We start from the raw sequence: 26042 nt of genomic DNA on the forward strand, positions 1-26042 counted from the left end.
TTCAGAATAGACATGATTAGAGTGGAGAAATAAATGTGATAGAATCATTTCGATTCCATCCAGAATTTGTATTACAATTTTTACGCGATACTGAATTTTACTCTAAATTTTAATTTTAAATATTTGTGATATTTGTGTTTTTGCACAGTTCTTTACACTGTGTTTTAATTGAACTGTTGAATTTTTATATTGATGTTGATCATCACATTGTTTAACACTATGTATTTTTTGTGCTGGGGTGTCATTAAACATTCATTCATTCATTCATTCATTCATTCATTCAATAATTAGAGTGTGTCTAATCATACTTAAAGAAAATTTGATCCACTGGCAGTGTAAATGTAAATTTGGCTATTAGAACCAGAATCTTAAGTCATATAGAACATGAGAGATTTTTAAAATGGACATTTCTGTCCTCTGCTCTTCAGAATTCAAGGATGTTGTAAACTATAACTGTTGTCATCTGTTCCTTCTCCTAATTAGAATGATTGTATTCCTTAGCTACTTTAATCATGACTCTTGGTTATCTAGAATCAGAAATATTGTGAAATCCTCATCTTGAGATCGCTATTTGTTAAATCCAAAGTGGCATCCATATTGACATCTTGGAAAATGACAACATTTATTTTTTAACTGATTGTTCCAATGAATTTTGAAACGCATTCTTGGAATTTTGTATTATATGCCATTTCGTCCATCATCTTGGATTAGTCTTGCACATTATTGTATTATACTATCATCACCTAATTTAACTGAATGTGTATGTGGATGCTGAAATATATAATTGTGCTTAAAATGATATTGATGGAATATTTGTCTGTTTATTTCACTACAGTAGCAGCCATCTTGGACGTTTCATATTCACCAATGGTTCTAGGATGGCATCATGCATGCTGTAAATAAGTAGACTCTGAAGCCTAGAAAAAATAAATAGACATTTGATGAATTCCACACCCTAACCTTAACCCTGAATCATGTTTTGGCTGCTGGACTAGTTTTACATTTCATTAAAAAGCTTAACGTATCAATATATCTTTTTTAAACCTATACCCTTGTACTCCAATTTAATTTTTAAATTTATGCAAATATACTTTAATTTAATTTGTGGACTTTGATGTTTGAATTGATTTTATTTTTCATTCTTGAATTGAGCAATGACAAATGCATATTGGCTTGAAATCTCATTTTGATTTTTATTGTAAATACTAACATTGAAAAACATCATATTCCTGGGATGGAAGTTGGCGAAGGCAAATTGGGGTCAGTTTCAGCATCTGTGCAGCACTCGTCTGCAACAATTTGCCATTACTGATGCTGATGATCCCACGTCTTTGTTCACTTCCATCTTGAAGGACATTGCAGATGAAACTATTCCTAAGACTTCGGCAGTGCCAAAGCGTTTCAATAAACTATGGTTTAATGATACGTGCAAAGATGCATTCAAAGAGCGAAACAGGTTGCTTGAGCGGTTCAAACGTGAACCTACAGCAGACAACCTGGATGCATTTCGTATTGCTAGGGCTAAGGCTCGCAGAGAGATTAGACAGAGTAAGAAATCATCTTGGAGAACTTTTGTCTCCATGTTGAATTCACAAACATCAGTAAAATCTGTCTGGAATAGGATCCATAAAATCAAAGGTAAAGAATCCAGTAATACAGTTCATCATTTGTCTGTCAATGACACGGATGTCACGTCTCATCGTGACATTGCCAATGCATTGACAGATAACTTTTCTCATAATTCATCTTCTGCTTTCAGTACAGATGCTTTTACATCTGTCAGAACTAAAGCTGAAAAGCAGTCCATTAATTTTTTATCCGAAAATGCTGAAGTATACAACAGGCATTTCTCTATGGAGGAATTGCAGGATGCTCTTCGTCGAGCCCATGATACTTCAGTAGGACCGGATGAAATTCATTATCAGTTATTGAAACATTTACCTGAATCATCTTTGATGGTTCTGTTGAATACTTTTAATAACATCTGGGTTTCTGGAGACTTTTATTATTCCTATTCCCAAGCCTGGTAAGGATCCAACCAATCTTATTAGTTATCGCCCTATCGCTTTGACGAGTTGCATTTGTAAAACCATGGAACGCATGATCAATCGTAGACTTGTCTGGTATGTTGAATCTCACAAATTGCTCACTAACGTGCAATGTGGGTTCAGATGTAGACGTAGCATGGTTGATCATCTTGTTAGATTTGAAACGTTTTGTAGGGAAGATTTCATCCATAATCAGCACTTGGTTTCAGTGTTTTTTGATTTGGAGAAAGCTTACGATACCACGTGGAAGTATGGGATTTTAAACGACCTCCATGGCATGGGCCTGAGAGGTCGACTTCCAGTTTTTATTTCACAATTTTTAAAAGATAGATCTTTTAAAGTTCGGGTGGGGTCTACATTGTCGACATTCACCCACAGGAGATGGGTGTGCCTCAAGGTAGTATCCTGTCTGTAACTTTAGTTTCTGTGAAAATTAACAGCATCTCCCAGTGTTTAACACCTGGTGTGGATTGCTCGTTATATGTTGATGATTTTCAGATTTGTTACAGATCGTCCAATATGAGTATCATTGAACGTACGTTGCAGCTTTGTTTGAATAAACTTCATCAATGGGCAACTGACAATGGCTTTCGATTCTCAAAAGCAAAAACGGTTTGTATGCATATCTGCCAGAAAAGAGGTCTCCACTTAGACCCACAGTTGTTTTTGGACAAAAATCCAATTCCAGTTGTGGAGGAGACTAAATTTCTGGGGGTTATATTTGACAGGAAGCTATCTTTTGTGCCCATCTTAAATATGTTAAAAAGAAGGGCTTAAAAGCTTTGAATATTTTCAAAGTTATTGGTAATACGGAATGGGGAGCAGACCGCAAGGTTATGCTCCGTCTGTATAGATCTCTAGTTAGATCAAAACTTGATTATGGTAGTACTATACCAAATAACTTCCGGCTGGGTCAAATAAAATATAGTCAGGAATATTGGTGGCTGCCAATGGTTTTGATGGTTCATTATGAAAATCAGCATGGCCGATGGATTTGAAATTCCCACACCTGGTAACTTGAAGACACCCACACCCAGCATACAGGATTTCCTCCCAACACTAATGTTCAGGACATTAAGTCATTACTTCATACAGGTACAGTCATGTTTGTGTTTCCTTCCTCAGACAGTGTATTGTTTTAATACTGATATTTCTTTGATGTGCCTGTTAAGGTCTTCATAATCTAGGGGTCAATCAAGTGCATGTGTTTTAATGGAATTCTTTAAAGGGGTAGAGGTACTCTGACTATCTTTGTTGTCTCTAGATATATACCTGAGTACACACACCCAACTGAAAGTAAATATCTTCAGGAGTTTTATTTTAAAACATTTTGTTGTTTAATATGACATATTGCATTTGTACAAAACTATATGCAATATATATGCTTTTTGAGGTGTACATTATATTAGGTTGCACTGTAGAAACAACAGTTTCAGTGAGGTTGTCAGTTTATGTCAGAATACACCAGATCCTGGTTGTCATAAAGACACATAGCTGGACACTTTTTGAAAAATGTATGTTATCAGTATAGGTAGTACTATACCAAATAACTTCCGGCTGGGTCAAAGTTCGAGGTGCGCCAAACTTTTGATAGAGAAGTGAACACCACAAGTCCTGTGATTGGTTATAAATGTGAGTGTGTTGGTTGTAAAAAATAATAGTTTCATCTGGGTAAAATAAATGTGCAATTTTATTTCATCTAGTACCAATGTGTCAAGTAGCCTTGTGCTTGAAACATGTATGGGGTACCTGTAAAAAAAAGTACTCAAATTTTGTGCGAAACTAGGGTAGTCATAGACGCTACCCGTTATCTCAGAAACGAGCAACTTGACCCCCATTTTTTTCTGATTCACTTTAAGTGTAAGGGGTGGTAGTATTTATATCCGTGTCGTTTATGTCGGTTGATACATTGCAGGTAGGAGTTTTAGCCGTATATGTTACTATTGTCGTCTATGGGATTTGATTTGGTAGTATACACCCTAAAGGGTGCATTGTGTATAGGTCGGCACGCAAGTCGTACTTGCAGATGCTAGATCCTATACACAATCAGGGACTTAGGCTTTGTCTTGGTGCGTTTAGAACATCACCTGTAGAGAGCTTGTACGTTGATGCACACGAACCTTGTTTGGGTGCTAGACGTGCAAAGCTTTCTCTGCAGTATGCTGCCAAGATTAAATCTTTACCAAAACATCCAGCACATGATGCGGTGTTTGACAACAAATATATGAAGTTGTTTGATGCAAGGCTAAATGCTATTCGTACATTTGGTCTTCGCATTAAGCGTTTTTTGTCGCTTTCCAACATTGATTTAACTGACACTTTGGAAACTCCTTCATATTTTGTTTTACCACCATGGTGTATTACACCACCTAAAATTGTGTTTCATCTGGCGCATCTGAAGAAAGATCGTACAAATGCTGTAGTTTATCAACAATTGTTCATGGAAATTCAGGACAAGTACCGTGATTACATTCCTGTGTATACAGATGGATCACGGGATGGGAATTCTGTGGCTTGTGCTACAGTTTTTCCATCAGACACAATACTTTCCATGCGACTGCCTGACTCGGCATCGATTTTTAGTGCTGAAGTTTTGGCAATCATTAAAGCCTTAGAAGAAATAAAGGATTCTAATGCATCCAAATTGATTCTTTTTACTGACTCACTTTCTTGTCTCCAAGCTTTACGTAATCTGAAGCTGGACCATCGCTTAATTGGGATGGTGATACGAAAGTGTGTCTTTGTATCTATTGCCAATAAAGACATTGTATTTTGTTGGGTACCCAGCCATGTTGGTATCAGGGGTAATGAAAAGGCAGATTCAACTGCCAAGTCTGCTTTGGTTTTTGCCTCATGCCAGGGTTGGTGTACCTTATACTGATTTTAAATATTGTATCAACCAGTTTATCTTTTCGACTTGGCAACGTGATTGGGACGGTGAGGTTGCGAACAAGCTTCATGCTATCAAGCCAGTCTTGGTAGAGTGGCAGTCCTCCTACAGACAGTGCAGGAAGGATGAAATAGTCTTGTGTCGTGCCCGCATTGGTCATACTCACTTGACACATTCATTTATCTTAAAGAAAGATCCTCCACCTCAGTGTGTGCACTGTCAGTGTCTTCTGACTGTGCGACACATTTTGGTGGAGTGTAAGCAGTTGTCAGCAACTCGAAAGATTTATTTGGACAAAGAAATGTGATGGAATCATTTCGATTCCATCCAGAAATTATTTTACAATTTTTACGTGACACTTTGTTTTATTCTAAATTTTAATTATATCTATCTGTGATATTTGTATTTTTACACAGTCCTTTACACTGTATTTTTATTTAAGTGTTGAATTTTTATATTGATGTTGATCATCACTTTGTTTTTCCCATTACCATAGTTTGACACCCAATGGCCGATGTATTTTTCGTGCTGGGGTGTCGTTAAACATTCATTCATTCATTCATTCATTCATATTCCTGGGGTGTTTTTTGTTTTGTTTTTTAGGGGGTAGGGATGGAAGGTGGGTGGGACACATCATTATGTTTGCAGGTACGTTATCTTTGCAATGGATTTCAGTTTTAATGGTTATTCACATTTGGACTTTAGTTTTTTATTTAATAATATGGTGTGTGTATTTCTCAGTGCTTGTTTTATTTTTAGAAAACTGCCCTGTTCCTGAAAATATCATCAAAGCAGCAACAGATGAAGCATTTTCTGAAGGTATGTGTAGGATGCAATTTCTAAATGTTTTGGCATAATTATTTGTCCCTTGGCTAAGCAGTACGTTGCAGATGTTTGCAGTTGCTTCCATATTCTTAAAAACGTTTGGCCCATATAACAAATAAACTAACTATGAAGAAATAATTTGTATGCAGTATTAAAGGAAATTCATATAGAGTTGGTCTTAGTGCAGGTTGGTTATATTCCCAGTAAATCTGACCACTTCTGCTTCTAAAATAATTCACTTTTCTTCTCAAGCAAATAGTGAAATCATTTTGTAAATATGACATCTTTAATCATCATATGAAAAACATTGCTATAGCAACCTACTATTTTTACTATAGCTCGTGCACTCAAATAATGCTTTCTTCCGAATGTCTGCTACCTACCACACACCAATAAAAATAACACTCAACCAAGTCGGTAAAATAAGAATTAGGAATATTGAGTCCGATAATTCATATTAGTTTGAAGTTTTTTAATTAATAAAAATACTAAAATGTATTGTAAATCTGTTTAGATTTCTATAAAATTGCACTGACAATAATTTATAATTTAATTGGTATTTTTATGAAACAAGTTTAAATGCGACTCCAACTAATAATAATGAAAAATCATAAACCTACATGACAATTGGGCCTATATATATATATATATATATATCTCCAAGTTTATTACATTCTGTACCTAGCATGTTTTGAAACATTGTAAGGTAATGTAATGTGGTATTAGTGGGAATTATACAAAAGGTATAGTCAAAGTTTGAAGGAGTGTGTTGAGATTAAGCGCGATCAACACTAGCCAATAAAAGCCAGCTGCCTATTGGCTAGCGTGGACTACTACCAGTTAGGTCTCATGCATAAAGTGTCTGCTAAAACAAATGGGTCAACGTTACGGAGTGTGACTCCTAATACAAGTAATACAAGTCCAAACGAGGTTGAAATATGACCCACCTACCCTATATGGATACATTTGTTATTTTCTTTATTAACTGAATCAGTGATGGTCAGTAAAATTCTTTCTCTCTAACTGTAAAGTTACAAAATGCTGTTAATACCTGTATTTTGACAATAATATTTTGTGTTTTCAGGATTCATGACAGTAGGCTGTTTGACTGACTATGTTCCTTCTCAAGAATATTTAGATATGTCGCAGGTAAGTCAAAGCTAAAACATGAATAGAGTGAGGATTACATGAATTTGTGTATGGTTTTGACGATCTTGACAAATTCGTTTTCATGTTTAACTCACTTAACATAATAGAGAGGTTTAGACAGGCACGGTGGACCAGAGGGGGTGGGGGGGGAGGGGGAGGGGGATTGACATATAAAAAATATTATTGGTAGTAAATCTTAACGCAGAGGAGGTGAAATTTACTTGTAGAATGCAGGAAATTGGATTTCAGGACATTCCCCCGAACATCCCTAGAAACATTGCTTTGCGTCCTCGATCTGTCAGTCCACCCCCACCCCATATCTACTTGTTTATGCCGTGCCTGTTAGATTTGTCATGCTATGTGAATGCCTATATTTAGTGATGATGTTTGACATCAATTGCAATGTGATATTTCTACCCATTACACATTAGTAGAAACATGTAAAGTGAAATCTATAGTGAATATGGATTTAATGCCTATTCATTATGTTACTTAAAATACAATGTTATTAAAACTGTGTATTTATTACATTTCCTCACAACCAGTTTAATCAGAATAGTTTTAATTAAAAAAACATATTGCATGAAAGATCTTCAAAACGTTCCATCTGTGACCTAAATAGAATATAATTGTATAAGGGAAGCCATTTGCTTACATTTAACAGAACTACTGTTTAAAGAAAATATAAGGAAGTTACTAACATTTAAATATATAATTGCTATATAATTGTAGTATAAGTGAAATACAAATCGTTCACTGGCCTTTAACAAATCCTGCTGTTTAAGGGAAAGGTGAATGATTTAAAAGATAAGAACAATACATAAGTTAAATACTCTATTAAAGAAAATTGATTGTTTTTGTATTAGTAAATTGTCATGCAATGTATCATATTTTTCAGTTTACAGGGAACAATGAGTGGTTCACTTTACTAAGGAGTACATCCAGCTTTGATGGGAAGCCTCCCTCCCATAAGTCTCAAATTGTTCAAACTAATAATGGGGACCTCTTTTTGCTTTCCAGAAGTTACAGGTAACTTGTTTTAATCTATTTGCTAAACTTAGTTGTGTGAAAACCTGAACTCTCATGATATTTACTTTTGATATGAATTGATGACAGCAACCCAATTAACACCAGAACCTGCTGGGTTGTGACACACCCCACTAGAACAGGCATTTACGAATATCTGATGAACTTTCGTGTGTTTATAGCTGCTATGTATTTAAATGTAAAATAACAAAATAATCAGAAGTATCATTAAAACGAAACATTTTACACTAGTAATTTGGTATGCCACCTATAGTGATCAACAGTAAACTGATTTATGATCATAGGCGTACGAGCTCCCATTTTTGTAGGGGTACAGGATGATTTTTAAATGAAGCACAACACATTTCTACATGGATTACAATTAATAGTGTTTCGAATGATGGAAATACGTGGTGAAAAGGGTTCAGGCAAATTAATTTTGCCCGGATATTTATATTTTGATGCCTGAATTTAATTATTCGCTCTAGCTCTATGGGTAAGGGTGGAGGTGGTGGAGGGGACAGTTGCCGCTCCTGCCCCTATCCCATATGCTTATGTTTATTCATTTTAGAAACCAAGTAATTTCTTGTTGACTACAAAATTGTATCATCAGGAAGATGACCCAAACTTTGAGACAATTCTCAAGATACCAAATTAGAATTGGAGAAATTATACAACAGCAGTGATTGAAGTTTCAACAATAAGCTTACCTTCCACCATCTGTTTAGCAATTAATAAGCGGAGAGTAAGCCAAGGTGGCCAAAACAACTCGTCATGAACTTATCATGGGATGGGCTTACTCCCTAAGTTTTTACTTTTAGTTTTTATTATTATTTTTTTTTTTTTTTTTTAAACATTTTAGATTAAAATAAACCAGGAAGAAAACAACAAAATCGTTCAGTATTACATATTTTATAGTGTACCATTTGTTATTAAGATTGACGACAGTCACTCTTCGCACCCTCGTGGCTTCATACACATTAAATATAACATAGCCAACTTAAATGTTTCATATGATATATTTAACAAAAGGTACTTTTTATTTATTTCATCTTTTAAAACTTAAACTTAATATTTTGTCATATGTTCTGAAAAATAAATACATACTGACCTGTAAGTTGTCTGCTCGTGGAACTATTTTGACAGTAGTCAAGGTAAGTAGACCAGTTTTTATTTTATAATGGCGAAACCTGCAATAAAATGGGTGCATGACGTTTCCGTTTTAAGAATGCTAGGAAAATTCCAATGCAAAACACTGATGTGACCCTTACCTTTATCTACCTGGTGTTCAACCCTTACACTACCATAGATAAAGGTGATCCATGCATCCAGCTGCTGGAGTGTTTCACAAACAAGCGACCTGAAACATGGTGCCAAGTAAGGAAGGTGTTGTACTGCCAGAAGGGGAAGACAATGAAAACCATTCCACCCACCCAGGCTGCATTACTGCAGCAATCAACATGAATTGCATATCAAGCTGGAATATGGTTTACTGTACATGCACATGTGGCGCCTAAGCCTGCAATAAATTGGATAGGTACGTTTGCAAGGTGGAACCAAATGTACATGCAAAAAGACCCATTGGAAATGCGATGAACTGTGTATTTGTTCTGTGAGAAATGTTCCACAGAAACTGGATGAATGAGCAGTGGTATATGAAATCAGCAGGTCATCTTGAATGATATATGTCGCTATTTATTGAAATTCTTAATTGAGTTAATATATGCTACGACTACACTGCCCTATTTTCCAAGGAAAATTTGCCTTGTCTAGAATAAAATGACATCAAAAGAAAGTAATGGTACTAATAGGTATTTGCATAGTATAATGGCCACTTTAATCTATCTTGAAAAAGTGGTTCCAATTAAAATTGTAAACTAAGTCAATGGGTAGGTAGCACGTGGAAAAAATATGGAACTTTTGTCCAAAATGTCCGCATGATTCTCAAATCTGGACCTTAGCTTAGGATCTATTTTTGGGTAAATTATTTTGTATGCCCATAATACAAAAATACATAGTGTCCTCCATCGTAACTGTCCATATAGCCCAGTGGTAAAGTGCTCTCTTGATGCGTGGTCGGTATGGGTTCAATCCTTGTTAAAGGACATATTGGGCTATTTCCCGTTCCAGCCAGTTCAACACGACTGGCATATCATAGGTCGTGGTATGTGATCTCCTGTCCGTGGGATGGTGGGTATAAAATATCTTTTGCTACTAATAGAAAATTGTAGTGGGTTTCCTCTCTAAGACTATATGTCAAAATTACCAAATGTTTGGCATCCAATAGCGAATGATTAACAAATGAATGTCCTCTAGTGGTGTCGTCAAACAAAACAAACTATAACTGTTTTACTTAACTGTCCACAGTTATATAGATTTCATTAATACCTCACAGAATAACAGATATGGGAATACAAGTAATATATGCAAACTATTACAATTATTAATAAGAATTTCCTCAATGGAAGGTGGGGTGTGTGTGGAATTTTGTTATCTTCCACAGCCACCAGGGATGCTGTTCACTGTTTGTAATGCTTCATAGTATCTATGTGTCAAGTTTTATTATTTATATTTAGTGTACATGTTACATATGGTTGCTTCATGGCATGAAAATACAAATCCACCACACCAAAAATATTGCTGACCCTAAATTCCCACCCCGAATGCATTCACATGCATTGATCTTAATTATTTAAAATTACATTTTAAATTTAGAATTGATGTTGCATTAATACTGGATGAGAACTGTGCATTTGAATGGTAAGTTATTAAGTATTTACTTCATGGAAAGAAGGTGCGTGACATTTAAAGATCCTTCCACAAGGAAATGCTGATGACTTAGTCACTTGTGTCCATATCTCAAACAAAATTTTATATAAAAAAAAAACCATTAATGAGTCAAGGTGTCAAGTTTTGTGCCCTAGTAAAAGGTGTAGGAACATTTGTAGATCCTCCCTGGACACCAGGAGCTTTCCTCAGTTGGGTCCATATCAGAAAATATTTGTAATGGGTCAAAGTATGTATGTGCACAATTCAGTGAAAAGTGCACAATTCAGTCAAATATTGGGTGTTAGCTGTCCCACTATATGAGTTTTCACTGTTCATGAACTTTGTAATGGGTCAAAGTATGTATGTGCACAATTCAGTCAAAAGTGCACAATTCAGTCAAATATTGGGTGTTAGCTGTCCCACTATATGAGTTTTCACTGTTCATGAACTTTGAGCGCACATCCATTTTCAATTAGGGCGGGACGTAGCCCAGTGGTAAAGCGTTCGCTTAATGTGCGGTCGATCCCCGTCGGTGGACCCATTGGGCTATTTCTCGCTTTAGCCAGTGCACCACGACTGGTATATCAAAGGCTGTGGTATGTGCTATCCTGTCTATGGGATGGTGTATATAACAGATCCCATGCTGCTAATTAAAAAGAGTAGCCCATAAAGTGGCGACAGCGGGTTTCCTCTCTCTATATCTGTGTGGTCCTTAACCATATGTCCGACGCCATATAACCATAAATAAAATGTGTTGAGTGCGTTGTTAAATAAAACATTTCCTTCCATTTTCAGTTTTATTTGTTTTGATGGGGTGGGGAGTGTGGCTTATTTACGAATGAATGTCTCACTTCTTAAATGTCTTTAAAAAAGGAGGGCTTATTAAACGACATGGGCCTATTTACGGTCAAATACAGTAATAGGCTGATCATTTTGGAACACCTTTAATAAAATATAAAGGTTTTTTGTCTCGAAATTAATGTGGCCATGATATTAATGCCAAACATTATTATACTATTCACATTAATAAATTAACACATTTATTTCGAACTTTTGTCTGTCACAGGTCATTGAAGCAAAACACACAAATTAAAATACTAGTATATTTTATAATACACATTTCATGGTATGCAATACGCCCTCTCATCATATAATACAATAATATCTTAACCACACAAATTTTATGATTTTGAAGTTTCTAAATCACAATTTTACCTGAGATTTTCTAAGCACATGATGTCTTTAAAGTATTTAGTAGATACAATCATTCTCGGTTATTAGATAAAGTCATTGCTTTTACTGACAAAGCAACTTATGTTTAGGTTCTACCAGTTGTTTTTAAGAGCTAAAAGACAAGCTAACTTCATTGTTAAATTAAAGATAAATTCTCAAGAGCAAGATTTTAGCATTCCATGTAAAATAATATCAGCACCCTGTAAGGGAACACCCGAAACAAAAAGTGTTTGTGAACACTGAGAAAACTCAGATGATAATAATTAGCTATATCAACTTGCATCTTGAGACATCCCAACGGGATCGACTTTCCATTGACAACCGTCCCCCCCATGCATTCCAAGCAAAATAGTAGTGTGTTAGTTGAGGATTTCCATGAGTTAAGTGACTTCAAACAGGGCCGCCTATATATGGGGGTACCGGTACCGACAGTGTAATATTAGTTAATATTGCTAGACTTATTATGTTATGGGGATCATGAAACCACCTGATGACATGTCCAAAACTGCATCCATTTCGCATGGCGGCCATTTTTCAAGATGGCTGTTATCATATTAACGACAGCCATATTTCTGGCAATATTTTACATATTGAGGTGATTTTTGTATTAAAACATGTTTTGTTTGTTATTATTTTTCTGGGTTTTTTTTTTTAGGAATTAGATGTATTCTGAATCACTTTTCAAGATGATTTCACAAAAAAGCACTTATCACTGTATTCTTGACATCTTGCCATACTGATATTATGCTAACAATGCTAGAGATTTTCCTGGAACATATGATTGATTTCACTGAAATTTCTTATTTAGAAAATTAGACAAGTGTTCTATGCAAAACATTGAAAATAAGTGATTTAATGGGGTTCAAATTCAGTGACCATATTAGTACAGAATTTAATATGTTCAATAAATTTGTTCTAGATGTTTTCTGTGACACAATGTGATATCTTATGTTCTCGTATAATCCTCAAACCTAATTTAAACTATGTAGTCAGTGCGGCTATGTATACAGGGTAACTATGTCCCCTACCTTACAAAACGTGCCCCTTTTAACAGTGTGTGTGTGTGTGTGTGTGTGTGTGTGTGTGTGTGTGTGTGTGTGTGTGTGTGTGTGTGTGTGTGTGTGTGTGTGTGTGTGTGTGTGTGTGTGTGGTTATGATTCAGACTGTTCAAACCTGGATAGTCTTGGGGCAACATAGCCGAGAGTTACGGGTGAGAGTAGTGTTGGGAATTGGTTGGATTTTCATCATCGATTATTATAATCGGTTTGCACCAACTGATCATCTTTCGATTACATAATCAGTTAGAATTATACGATCATAAGGATTATAATTATTAGGACCATACACCAACGAGGGGCGATCAAACATTCTAAGAGAACCTGTTAAAAGAAAGAAATTAAACATAAATAACTTATTTGAGTTAAACATAGTTACCACAGACAGCTATGCACTTGTTATAACGTTTGTAAATACATGTGTAAAAGACTTTGTCTTGCTTGTTTAACCACTCTTACTAAGCCGACTTGAGATCATCGCAATCCTGTATCACTTGCCATGGACGTCTACCCTTCAAATTGGTTAACAGATGGAAGTCACGTGGGCCCTGGTCTGGGGAATAGGGTGGGTCCAACAATTCATTGAATCCATAATTTTGCAGAGTTATTCCAGGAACATTAGGTCAAAATTAGTGTTTAACCCCGAAAACTACATGCCTGTGTCGGCTGGAAATAGGATTAGTTTTAATGTCATCCTTCAAGCTATATTCAATTATGTGACAACAGTGTTCAAACATGTAGTCTAGGTTATGATGTATTGTGAAAATTTCTGCACAGTACACATGCCAACACGTGTGTTGATTTACAAATCATATGTGATATTGGATGTCTCAGTCAAAATTACCCATTGTGGCACACGAGAATGCTGAGTTAGTAAGCTTGGCAAAGTTTATGATTATTGAGTAGTGTATAATAATTCAGACAGAAACAAAATATTGATAGTAAACAACAGCACACTATTCAAACACAGACTTCTACAGAGCAGGTTTATCACAAATTTGTGTCTGGCACTGACGTGGATGATGTACCTGTAGTACACCAAAGATTGCTACTGGTATTTCTATGTTGGGTCTTCGTTTTTATTGGGTCTTAATTATTATATTATATATAATATTTTTTTTTTTTTTTGGCAGGAGCTCTCATCTTGCATGTGAGCCGACAGAAGTGTTGAAACTCAAAGAAAGAAATGGGCCTGGAGATTACATGTTCACTCTGGGTGGAAATGTTGCATGGAGGGGTAAGTTTACAAGTAGCTTGAGGGTGACTGTCCTAATGTTTGATTTACAAATATAGAGCACTGCATTTTATTTAAACACTTCCTAGCTCATTTATTTATAATCAATTGAACTTGAGCTGAATAAATATATCACCACTATTTAAATGGTTGTTGGTGTGGAAAAGAATAGTCACTAAACAAGTTAATTTTGTTTTTACAAATAAATTTATTGCTGAACTCTCAGAAACCTATTCTCCGAGTATGATGAAGTTGTTCTCCCAGTACACATCATATCTGAGACTCTCAGGAATCAACAATGACTAAAGTTCGGAAAGGAGTCACCAGAGCACAAATAATCACAGAAACCTATATGTTTCAAAGAAATAAAAGAAAGTTCAGTCACTATCAGATAGATCCAACTTGCCCACTATGGCGTCTTGAAGTTAAAGGCATTGTTCATCTACTAACCCGGTGTCCAGAATACCATACATTAAGAAAACATAATATGCCAATTATTAATAGATAGCTGGTAAAGTTACTAGGTGTCACCACATGGAATCAAGAATGTAAAGACAAAAATCAACCCGAACAATACATATCTCTATCAGTATAATGCAGATTTGAGGTTAGACCAGCTGAATCGCCAGTCTATAGAACTATGTGGTAAAATACGTTTGAAAAAAACACTGCATTAAGAGTGTAATGGCTGCCTGTACTCCATTGTCAATCAAAATCTAAATCTCATTCTAACTGGAAAATCTATTCAAACATTTATACACATTCCTATGAAACTGTTTACATACCTAAAAGGATGCAGTGTTTGGTGCACCTGTGGAGAGATGGTTTAAATCAAATAAGAAGATGCCTCATTATAATTCGAATCCGTGTTGATTATATTATACTGATATCCATCTGAAGAGTCAAGTGGGTGCTGTTTGAATGGTCTTACATATGTAAATGGTTTCCTTTAAATCACTATTTACACAGCGTATGCTTATTTACCGTATTTAGGTGTTTTCCGGATACTGTATGCAGATCCCAACCATGCTGTCACCTACAGCTGCTTTGATTCAACACCTGGTATTGTCTGCCCTGCTGATTTCCTGCTTGTTGAAGTTTTGTCAAGAAGTAAAGAAATCAGAAACATAACACTGAAATCCCTGCATGCCTACATCAATGATGGATGTGTTGACCCTAGCACATTACTCAAAGTCGTGCCAGGTGAGACATCTTACTATTGGGGGAGCAAATGGCACTATTGTTTAATATCAATCACCCACAAATTAAAATTAAATAATATGTAGCCAATATTAATATTTGAAATAGATAAGTGTTTAAATATGTGCATGGGATATTTACAAATTATTACATAAGTTTTGTGTTGAAATGCATGAGATGTAGCACTAATACGATGTTTGGGTATATTAGCACACGCTGGTATATCCAGTAGCTCTTTACATGTAACTTGTATGATTTTGATAGCCTAAAGAGGGCGTACGTGTACGGGCTCCCATTTTTGTAATGCGTGGGGTGGGCAGACTGGCTTTTGCCCGAATTAAACGAAAATGCCCGAATCTGGATAACAACATTTATTCATATTAGTATTACTACCAAACAGATATATAGGGTTGGAAAAAGAATCGCTATGCACTTTTACGTGGATTGCAACTAATTTTGATGGTAGAATGATGAACATACGTGGTAAAATGGTATCAGGTAATAACATTTTCCTGAATATCTGTATCATGTTTGCCTAAATGTGTGGCTTTGCTACATGAATGTAGTGGTCGTCGACATGGGACAGATCACAATAATAATTGTATTATATTCCTTTTTTATTTAGTTATTTTTCTTCTTAACCATACAGTACTTTCTTTTACAGAAACACATCCAGCAGGAGAAAAATAAATATATACCTGCCATATATATATACAATAATCAATGATACTAGTCATAGCAATAAAACAATTTAATGTCAAGGCTCGAAACTGACAAGGAGCACCTAACAATTGACCCTCAAAATATCGTTGATATTTACATGTAGATCCATGTAAAGTATTGTACAACTATTTGGATTAAGAATTTACTACCAACTAGTATGTCCACATTAATATCAGTATTAAATTAAATGGGATGGCTAAAATCTTCCAACGAGTCCTCTGCTGCCTGTTCCGGTCACTTGTTAACAGTATCTCGTTCCAATCGGTGCACCACAACTGCATAAAGGCCGTGGTATGTGCTTTCCTGTCTGTGGGCAAGTACATATGAAAGATCCCTTGCTGCATTAGGAAAAATATAACGGGTTTCCTCTGATGACTACGAGCCAGAATTACCAAATGTTTGACATCCAATAGCCGATGATTAATGAATCAATGTGTTCCAGTGTTTCGTTAAACAAAACAAACTTAATATGTGATAAGCTATTTTCTAATAGCCTATGGGTGGGCTTGATTTAGGTGCAAATCTCAACAATTTGATTTGTTTTATTGGCTTCTACAACCAATATCCCTCAAGAATTGTTGTTAACAACAAGCCCATATGACGTAAGCTTTTATGCTCTGTTCAGCTAGTTCTATCTGCATGTGCATTGTTTTCAAGATGGCTGCCATTTATCAATACGGCTGCCAAATGTAATTTTATCGTATATTCTTATTGGTAATAATTGACACATTTAGAATATTTATACAATGTGTAAATTGGATATGGCTTTAAGACACGTGTTCATGTATTCAAACTATTAATCATATTTATCCCTTGAATGTGGTAAAGTCACATTCTAAAAGATGTTTACAAATATGGTTGAATAAAATAGTTTAAAAATAAAAGTTTAACACTATTATTTCTAAAAAAAAAATCATATATTTGTATTTGTGAGTACTCAATTAATAGGGAAAAAAATTACATAATACATTATTTTCCGAATATTTCAAATAACAGAATACTAAATTGAAATTGTTAAAATTCTATCACATTCGTCATAAAGCCACGGATTAATTAATTTGTAAGTTCAAGGTGATATTATTGATATATTGATTCACATAGATTTAGTATTTGAAATCAATTTGTGTTGTAATGAGCTCGTATGTTTTTTTTGCTAAAATAAGTATTCTATCAAGAGATACTACTGGAGAGCCTGTACAACACCCTGTTTTGGATTATCAGATCCAATTAAAAATACTCAGAATAGTCAAAACGCAACAGATCAAAGGCATATCATCATGATTGGTAAAGAAAAAGGTTTTACATGTGCTTGACATGGACGAGTGAAAACACACAAGCATACTATTGTGCTCACAATGTCATTGTGCCACTTGGCTGGATCAAAACAATTTATTGGCATACTCTTTCTATGATGACACTGAAGCAGTAAATACCAGTCTGGTTTTGGAAGTTGTTGCGAAGTCCGAGCTAATGTGTGTGGTGTCACCTCATCCAACATCTGGCCACATTTGTTCATACAAACAGCAGCGTACTACAATGATATCAATTAGCAAACACCAGATGGCAAAGACAATACTCACGTGTGACAAATCTTATGCTGTATTAGCGGTGACAGTTTGGTCCACAACCAACAGAGGCATGTGCTGATCAAGAGAGTGCATTAAATACTCTAGAAGCATTTCAAGCCATACTAGAATGCACTAGCTATGAAAACCCCCACCAACCAACAGAGGCATGTGCTGATCAAGAGAGTGCATTAAATACTCTAGAAGCATTTCAAGCCATACTAGAATGCACTAGCTATGAAACCCCCCACCAACCAACAGAGGCATGTGCTGATCAAGAGAGTGCATTAAATACTCTAGAAGCATTTCAAGCCATACTAGAATGCACTAGCTATGAAAACCCCCCACCAACCAACAGAGGCATGTGCTGATCAAGAGAGTGCATTAAATACTCTAGAAGCATTTCAAGCCATACTAGAATGCACTAGCTATGAAAACCCCCACCAACCAACAGAGGCATGTGCTGATCAAGAGAGTGCATTAAATACTCTAGAAGCATTTCAAGCCATACTAGAATGCACTAGCTATGAAAACCCCCACCAACCAACAGAGGCATGTGCTGATCAAGAGAGTGCATTAAATACTCTAGAAGCATTTCAAGCCATACTAGAATGCACTAGCTATGAAAACCCCCACCAACCAACAGAGGCATGTGCTGATCAAGAGAGTGCATTAAATACTCTAGAAGCATTTCAAGCCATACTAGAATGCACTAGCTATGAAAACCCCCACCAACCAACAGAGGCATGTGCTGATCAAGAGAGTGCATTAAATACTCTAGAAGCATTTCAAGCCATACTAGAATGCACTAGCTATGAAAACCCCCACCAACCAACAGAGGCATGTGCTGATCAAGAGAGTGCATTAAATACTCTAGAAGCATTTCAAGCCTTACTAGAATGCACTAGCTATGAAAACCCCCACCAACCATACACTTCCTAAATACAGTCAAATAAATGTGGTATACAGGTTGCACATTCCTCCATCTAGCATATGCACTGTTGCGTATGCTGTGAATCAAGATATTCGAAGTTGAGCTCTGCCACGTGAATGTTGGTCAACAGACAGTTTTTGATTAGAATCTTATCCTTTGTCACTGCTATCAATGAAGTTGGTTACTACCAGATGATCACAGGTTCTAGTATTGTGCATACCATAATGAAACAAGTACAGATACTGATGTCAAGCCTTGGGCAATAAACAGTACCATTATGTTTCACTTCAAATGTCATCTACAGAAAGACTTAGATAAATACAATGCCACCACACAGTGAATTTGGTGACAATATGTATGAATTAATGTTAAAAACACCCAGCACAAAACAATGCTTCTGCTATTGGCTGTCAAACTTAGGTAAATATGTAAATGATTGGTGATTGTGTGCTGTTTTTCATTCAGTATCGTTCTTTCTTTGAGATAACAACCTGTACTGTCTCTCCAATTGCAGCCTCGATCACCTATTCTTCCATGATCAGATTATTGCCTCTGACAGTTTTCTTTATGTATGTTTGTAGCGATGCTGATTCTACATATACCTGACTCAGTGCCAATTGATTGGATTGGTGCCATTGTATTTCGTTAGACTCCATATAAAGGCAAATATTTAAAATCATCTCTACCTGCTCTATCACCATGGAGCCAGTACTAGACTCAGTTAAAGAACCTTTGATCACCAGGCAGTAATCACATTTAGTGAACACCATGGTATTGAACCCACTCTATCATGGAGTTGTCTGTTGACCAGCTTTCATAGGACACAGCTGAACTTTAGATTGAGGAAAGTGCAACTTGAATACCACTTTTGTTGAACTGTGTTAAGGAGCTATATAACTTGCGGTATCTTTCCATAGATACTCTATTCCAGTATAGCTTGGCATACTGTGTGCTGCTTTTTTGAGTGATCCACGTGTGCCGATGCAACACAAGACTAGTCACATGAATTGTTTACTCATGGATGTCATTGCTGTATGTTGCAACTTGTATAAACACATATCAGCACGTTTTTATATTTCATATTATATTTGTTTGGAGTTGAATGTGACTTCTTACGGGACAATCCAGCACATGGAGATAAGCTTTCTGGTAGTATGGTTGAAGATCAATATCTGAATAGTTTTACAAATTTCATCTAACGATCTCAGCATCTATAAAAGTTCATACAATACAGGACTTCACAGGTTTAATTTATTAAGCAACTTTTATTATAAATATATATTTAAAAACGTACAGTTCTTTAACAAAGAAGACTAATAGTTATTTATCAGTTTGTTAATAGCAAAACATGTATTAATTTTAGTTGTGTTTTTTTCTTCAGATTTATGTCATATTCCAGACACCATAGTAAGAGCTACAGAAAGTATAGATTTTGGTTTGTTATTTTCATTTAGTCAATCTGTAGATTTATTTTATCACACACATTATTAGACATGATATTGACTACGATAAAACAATATACAATTTTAATATATAAAATAAGTTGAACTTCTGACAGACTGTTATATTAAGTGTTGCTCTCCATATTAACATTCATATTTGCACACAGTTATGTAGCACTAACCATAATTTGAAAATTAGACAACTTTCACTGAAAACTAATGCAAACATGAAATCAAATTAAATACACTTGAATTGTGTTTCATGTCTTCTGAGGTTTTACTTTTTGGATTTATCCAAAATGTTTTTTTAAATTTGTTAATTACAGATTACTCAATACCAATAATTGGATGTGATGATCAAGTAATAAAACATCAAGAAGATTTGAACCTGTCCACTGTGAGTTTGACGTCATTTCCATTCATAAATACACCGCGCCACATATTGTTATGTCATTTGGATATCTAGTAATGGCGGATTGGAATTAAAGTTACGTGTACAGTTTACAAAAACACTTTGTATTAAGCTTGAGATTATATAATAAAGAGATTATTACCCTTGTGTATTTCGGTATCGTCAATATCATATATTAGAAATAAAAATAATGTATTCCTAATATATGATATTGATGATACCGAAAAACACTTTGGTAATAACCTCTCTCACTCTCACACTCACACTCACACTCACACTCACACTCACACTCACACTCACACTCACTCTCACTCTCACACTCACTCTCTCACTCTCACTCTCACTCTCACTCTCTCACACACGGTTATATGGCATCAGACATATGGTCAAGGACCACACAGATTTTGAGAGGAAACCCGCTGTCGCCACTACATGGGCTACCTTTCCGACAGGCAGGATAGCACAAACCATGGCCTTTGTTGAACCAGTTATGGATCACTGGTCAGTGCAAGTGGTTTACACCTACCCATTGAGCCTTGCGGAGCACTCACTCAGGGTTTGGAGTCGGTATCTGGATTAAAAATCCCATGCCTCGACTGGGATCCGAACCCAGTACCTACCAGCCTGTATATATATATATATTATATTTATTTTATTTTATTATTATAATTACTATTTTATGTTTATTATGTCATCATTCTATTAGTACCGTGTTTAAATGAAAATATTAGTCAGTGTTATTGTTGAGTGAAAATTAAAGGTGGGCGGCTGAGCCCCGTTGTGTGTTAGTTGACTTTATGGATATGCCTACCCGTTACTTAGCCTCTCAGAATCTGGTACAAAAACGATTGGTAAGATGTATTTTAATATGTATTTGAATCAGTCTGTCATTCACAGACATTCAGTGTGGAGAACCGATCAGTTTTAATTTAATATTATATTTTAATCAAGATTTTAAGATATCTCAAACATCTGAATAAAGAATTTTTAATATGATCCCCTAATGTGCGATAACACTGTTCTGACCTTTTTATTTCTGTTTTCTACAAATGAATCGATCGCTTTGATATATATATATATCAGAGATGGGGCGATTACTTGACGAAAGTAATCGATTACGATTACTTAAGGAGTTCACAATTACATTTACGATTACAAGAAAATTGAAAGTAATCAATTACGATTGCGAATACATTGTCCAGTAATCATACAATTATAATTACATTTCAACAAATGTGCACAGGTAGTGAAATGATGTGACCAACAGGAAATGTTTCATTTTATTTCACAACCATACCAATTTCATTCATAAGACATAATGAATTATTTTGGATTATTTATTAAATCATTTCAGAAATTTATAGACATGTACACAGGACAATTTATTATTATTATTATTATCATTCATGCTTCTTTTTAATTTACTAACTATTTTATTATTCTTATATTTGGATCACTGACGCAAAGGTACATTGATAACCACAGGCATAATATATATAAAAAAATATTTTAAATATTGAACTAAGCCGTTATTAATAATTATCTGTCTGTTTTGTATTGTTTGTAATACTTACACCCTTTCATACCATTCACAAATGAAACTTAAAATAAATAAAATAGTTAATACAGAAACTAATATCTACATATATTTGCGCAAGTTGCTAATTGCATTTAATTTTTGACACTCTAACAATGACTATTATTGAATTTCGAGATCGATTTTATTAACAAGTCTTTGGCAGTCATGTTTTTATTAAATAACAGAATTTAAAAAAAAAATAAACAAAGCTTTATCTTGATCGACTACTTTAAAATGGGTGTGTAATTAGTTACATAATTTGTGTCTGTGTCTGTGACAGTGTGGGGATAACTCTCTATGGAATCAAGCTTGATACAAATTAAAATTCTTTATTGCTTTAAGTTTTTACAACTTATCAGCATTATACAAACATAAACATAAAATAAATAAATACTGTACAGGATAATGGTGGAGAGTTTATTTACCCTATTGTATACATAATATATACTTATATACATACATATAAATACACACATACACTCATATATATACTCTTCAAAAGAAGAAACGCAAAACCACATTGTCGTAACATTTGGAGAATTGATTTAATTATTGAATGGTGAGTCCGATAATTACCAAATGTTGCAGGATTGTTCACAATTCACTCTAGTCCATTGTGAGTAACTGATAGGACACACCACCAAGGTCAAGGTCATCTGGAGTCAATACCGGGTGTGGCCTCCGCGTGTGTTGACAACTGCCTGGCACCGCCTGCCCATTGAAGCAACCAGAGTACGGATGACGTCCCGGGGGATGGTGGCCCACTTGGCCTGCAAGGCTGCTGCCAGCTCGGGCAGGGTCTGGGGCTGTGGTTGTCGCTGTCGGAGGCGTCGGTCCAACTCGTCCCATAGATGCTCAATTGGGTTCAAATCCGGTGATATCGATGGCCAAGGAAGGACATTAATGTTGTTGTTCTGTAGGAAAGCCGTTGTGAGACGTGCTGTGTGAGGCCTGGCGTTGTCATGTTGGAACACTGCGTTGGCGTTGGCCATAACTGGAACGATGTGTGGCCGGAGGATCTGGTCAATGTAGCCCTGTGCATTCAGGTTGCCCTGCACGTGGACCAGGTCAGTTCTGCCAGTGTGTGAGATGGCTGCCCACACCATGACACTACCCCCGCCGAATCTGTCCACTTCCTGCACGCAGTTTGCCGCATAACGTTCACCACGACGCCTATACACGCGACATCTTCCATCATGACGTCGGAGTAGAAATCGGGACTCGTCACTGAACCACACCTGTCTCCATCGCAGTTGAGGCCATTGTCGATGAATCTGGCACCACTGCAGTCGGAGTCGACGGTGTTGTGGTGTTAAGATGACACCTCGAACTGGACGTCTGGCACGAATTCCTACCTCACGTAGGCGGTTCCGTACGGTCTGGTCGGATATCCTGCGCAAACCTGGTATTGCTGCGGCTGTGGAGGTGGCAGTAGTCAATCGTTCCCGAAGGTGGCGTACCCGGATGTAGCGGTCCTGCCCGGGGGTAGTGACCCGTGGTCGACCGGATCTAGGGAGGTCACGTGTTGATCCATGTTGCTGGTAACGGTCCCACAGTCTGGAGATGGTGCTTGGGGACACATGGAATGCCCTGGCAACGGCCGTTCTGGATTCGCCTGCGTCTAGTCGGCCGATGGCATTGTTTCTCTGCGGTTCACTGAGACGTGGCATGTCCTGGATTGTCAACTGTCGGCCAGATACAGAGGCCAGGCAAGCGAACACCCTGCACTTTTATACTGTCGGTGTTCATGTTGCACGTGCAGACAACGCACGTGCAGTGGTGACATGGTTTGCACGTGGCTGCGTTTTTGCGAATATTCACATTTTGGAACTTTATTGTACAGTAGCTGCGATTTATCGAATGTAACCGTGGGAATGTGTTTGGGACATGCAATGACCTTATATTCACAAAGCATGAACCGGTAGGAAACATAAAATTGGAGTTATAACCCATTTGTACCCTTTTGCGTTTCTTTTTTTGAAGAGTATATAATAATATCAGTTTTACTGACTAATATATTAGTTGGCTATATGTCATTATTGAGCATATACCAGAGGTAGAGTATAATTTTGTGCTACCCGGTAGAGGTTCTGTATTGTACAGCATTATACAATTTATTCCAATAATTTATTTCTTACATTATTTGCACATACTAAATATTTTCCAAGGTTATCCAGTTCTTTAATATTACCAGTACGTGGAAGTTGAATAAGTTTTAAAATGCTTAGGTCGTTGGTAATAATGTTAGTAGTAACCAGGCCTATTGCGCCCCATGACCTACTTTCCGTGACCTTGATTTACTTTCCTGTGACCTACTTTCATGTGACCTTGATGACATCACGGCCTTGTCACGTGACCTAGCCCCGTCCTACTGGCCCCGACCTACTGAGGCCTGCTAGACCGGTCCCGACCCACGTAGACTGTTCCTGACTTACTTAGTCCGGCCACAATCCGTTCTACTTAGCAACGCCCGTGCTATTCTGTCTGTGGAAAAGTGTAGGATCCCTTGGTACTAATGGAAAAGTGTAGCGGGTTTCCTCTCTAAAATTGTAAAAATTACCAAATGTTTGACATCCAATAGCCGATGATTAATGAATCAGGGTGCTCTAGTGGTGTCGTTAAACAAAACCTACCACTTCTGAGGATTCAGCCCGACGCGAGGTAGTGTGTTCAATTTTACTGCGCTGAATGTTGAATGGTTATAACTGCTTACATCCAGCAAATGGTGGTATCATGTTTCCATTTTCATTGTCGGTCGCTATATTCCACGGAACTTCTAGAATTTATATTCTCAAAGTGTGACAGAGATACGAAATGATTTAAATAGGTGTAAAAAGGAATTCTCTTCCTGCGCTGTCTGATTGCACCAATATATTCTAGCGCTTTCAGATAGACCTACTTCGTCGCGCATATATATGGTTTACATGACAGGCTTTGTTGAAATATGTTAAGTAGCTCAGTCGGTAACGTCTGTGACTCAAGCATAGCAAGTACGACGTTCGTTACTCAATTGCAGAGTATTATATTTTTACTGTGTATGGACAGGCATGTTGTTCACGTTGATTGGCATCTGATGGGGTAGGGGGATTTCTATTTTTACACCATACCAAAAGTGTATGAAAAAGGGTGTTGTATTGTTCACTGTTGTTTCAGTATATATTTTGTTTCAGCTAACTGGTATATGGCATGTACAAGAGCAGCCAGCCATGATGTTTGGTCGCCCCATGGGAGACTCGCAGACTGTTCACATAAGTCTCGTCACTGATGGGATAGTGCTACTATGGCAGGACTTCATGTAAGCAAAAAGTATTTGTAAAATATACTTCGCATTAAATGTATTTTTAATGGAATATTGCAAGAGTTCATTTCAAAAACTTAAAGCGGAATTGCATTTTCCCCCCAAATTGCAATATGCACGTATACCGGTATCCATCGGAATTTAATATCAATAATGTTTGCCAATTATTTATTAAAAAAACCTGCAATGGCATGTTTTAAGTAGAAAAAAACCCCCAATAAACAAATGTCTGAATAATGCCTAGGGGGCGGGATTTAGCTCAGTTGGCTGAGAGCTCGCCTGGAATGCTTGCGTCGCAGGGTCGAACCACATCGGTGGATACATTCAACTGATTGTGTTTCTTCTCGGATATAAAGGATCTCTTGCTGCTAATGGAAACATGTAGAGGGTTTCCTCTGATTACTACGAGTCGGAATTACCAAATGTTTGACATCCAATAGCCAATGATTAATTAATCAATGTGCTCTAGTGGTGTCGTTAAACAAAAACTTTAACTTTTTGTTTAATGCCTAACCAGCACATTGTGTGAGTTGCTAACAGCACATTGTGTGAGCAGCAACTCTCGTGTGCTAAACTTATGATAATTTCAATAATTTAAATATCTCAAGAAACCAAGTACCACTGTTATATAATTTGAACCGCAATATTAATTTCTATTTA

This window comes from Gigantopelta aegis, chromosome 10 (genome assembly GCF_016097555.1).
Source record: "Gigantopelta aegis isolate Gae_Host chromosome 10, Gae_host_genome, whole genome shotgun sequence".
In the NCBI taxonomy this organism is placed as follows: Eukaryota; Metazoa; Mollusca; class Gastropoda; order Neomphalida; family Peltospiridae; genus Gigantopelta; species Gigantopelta aegis.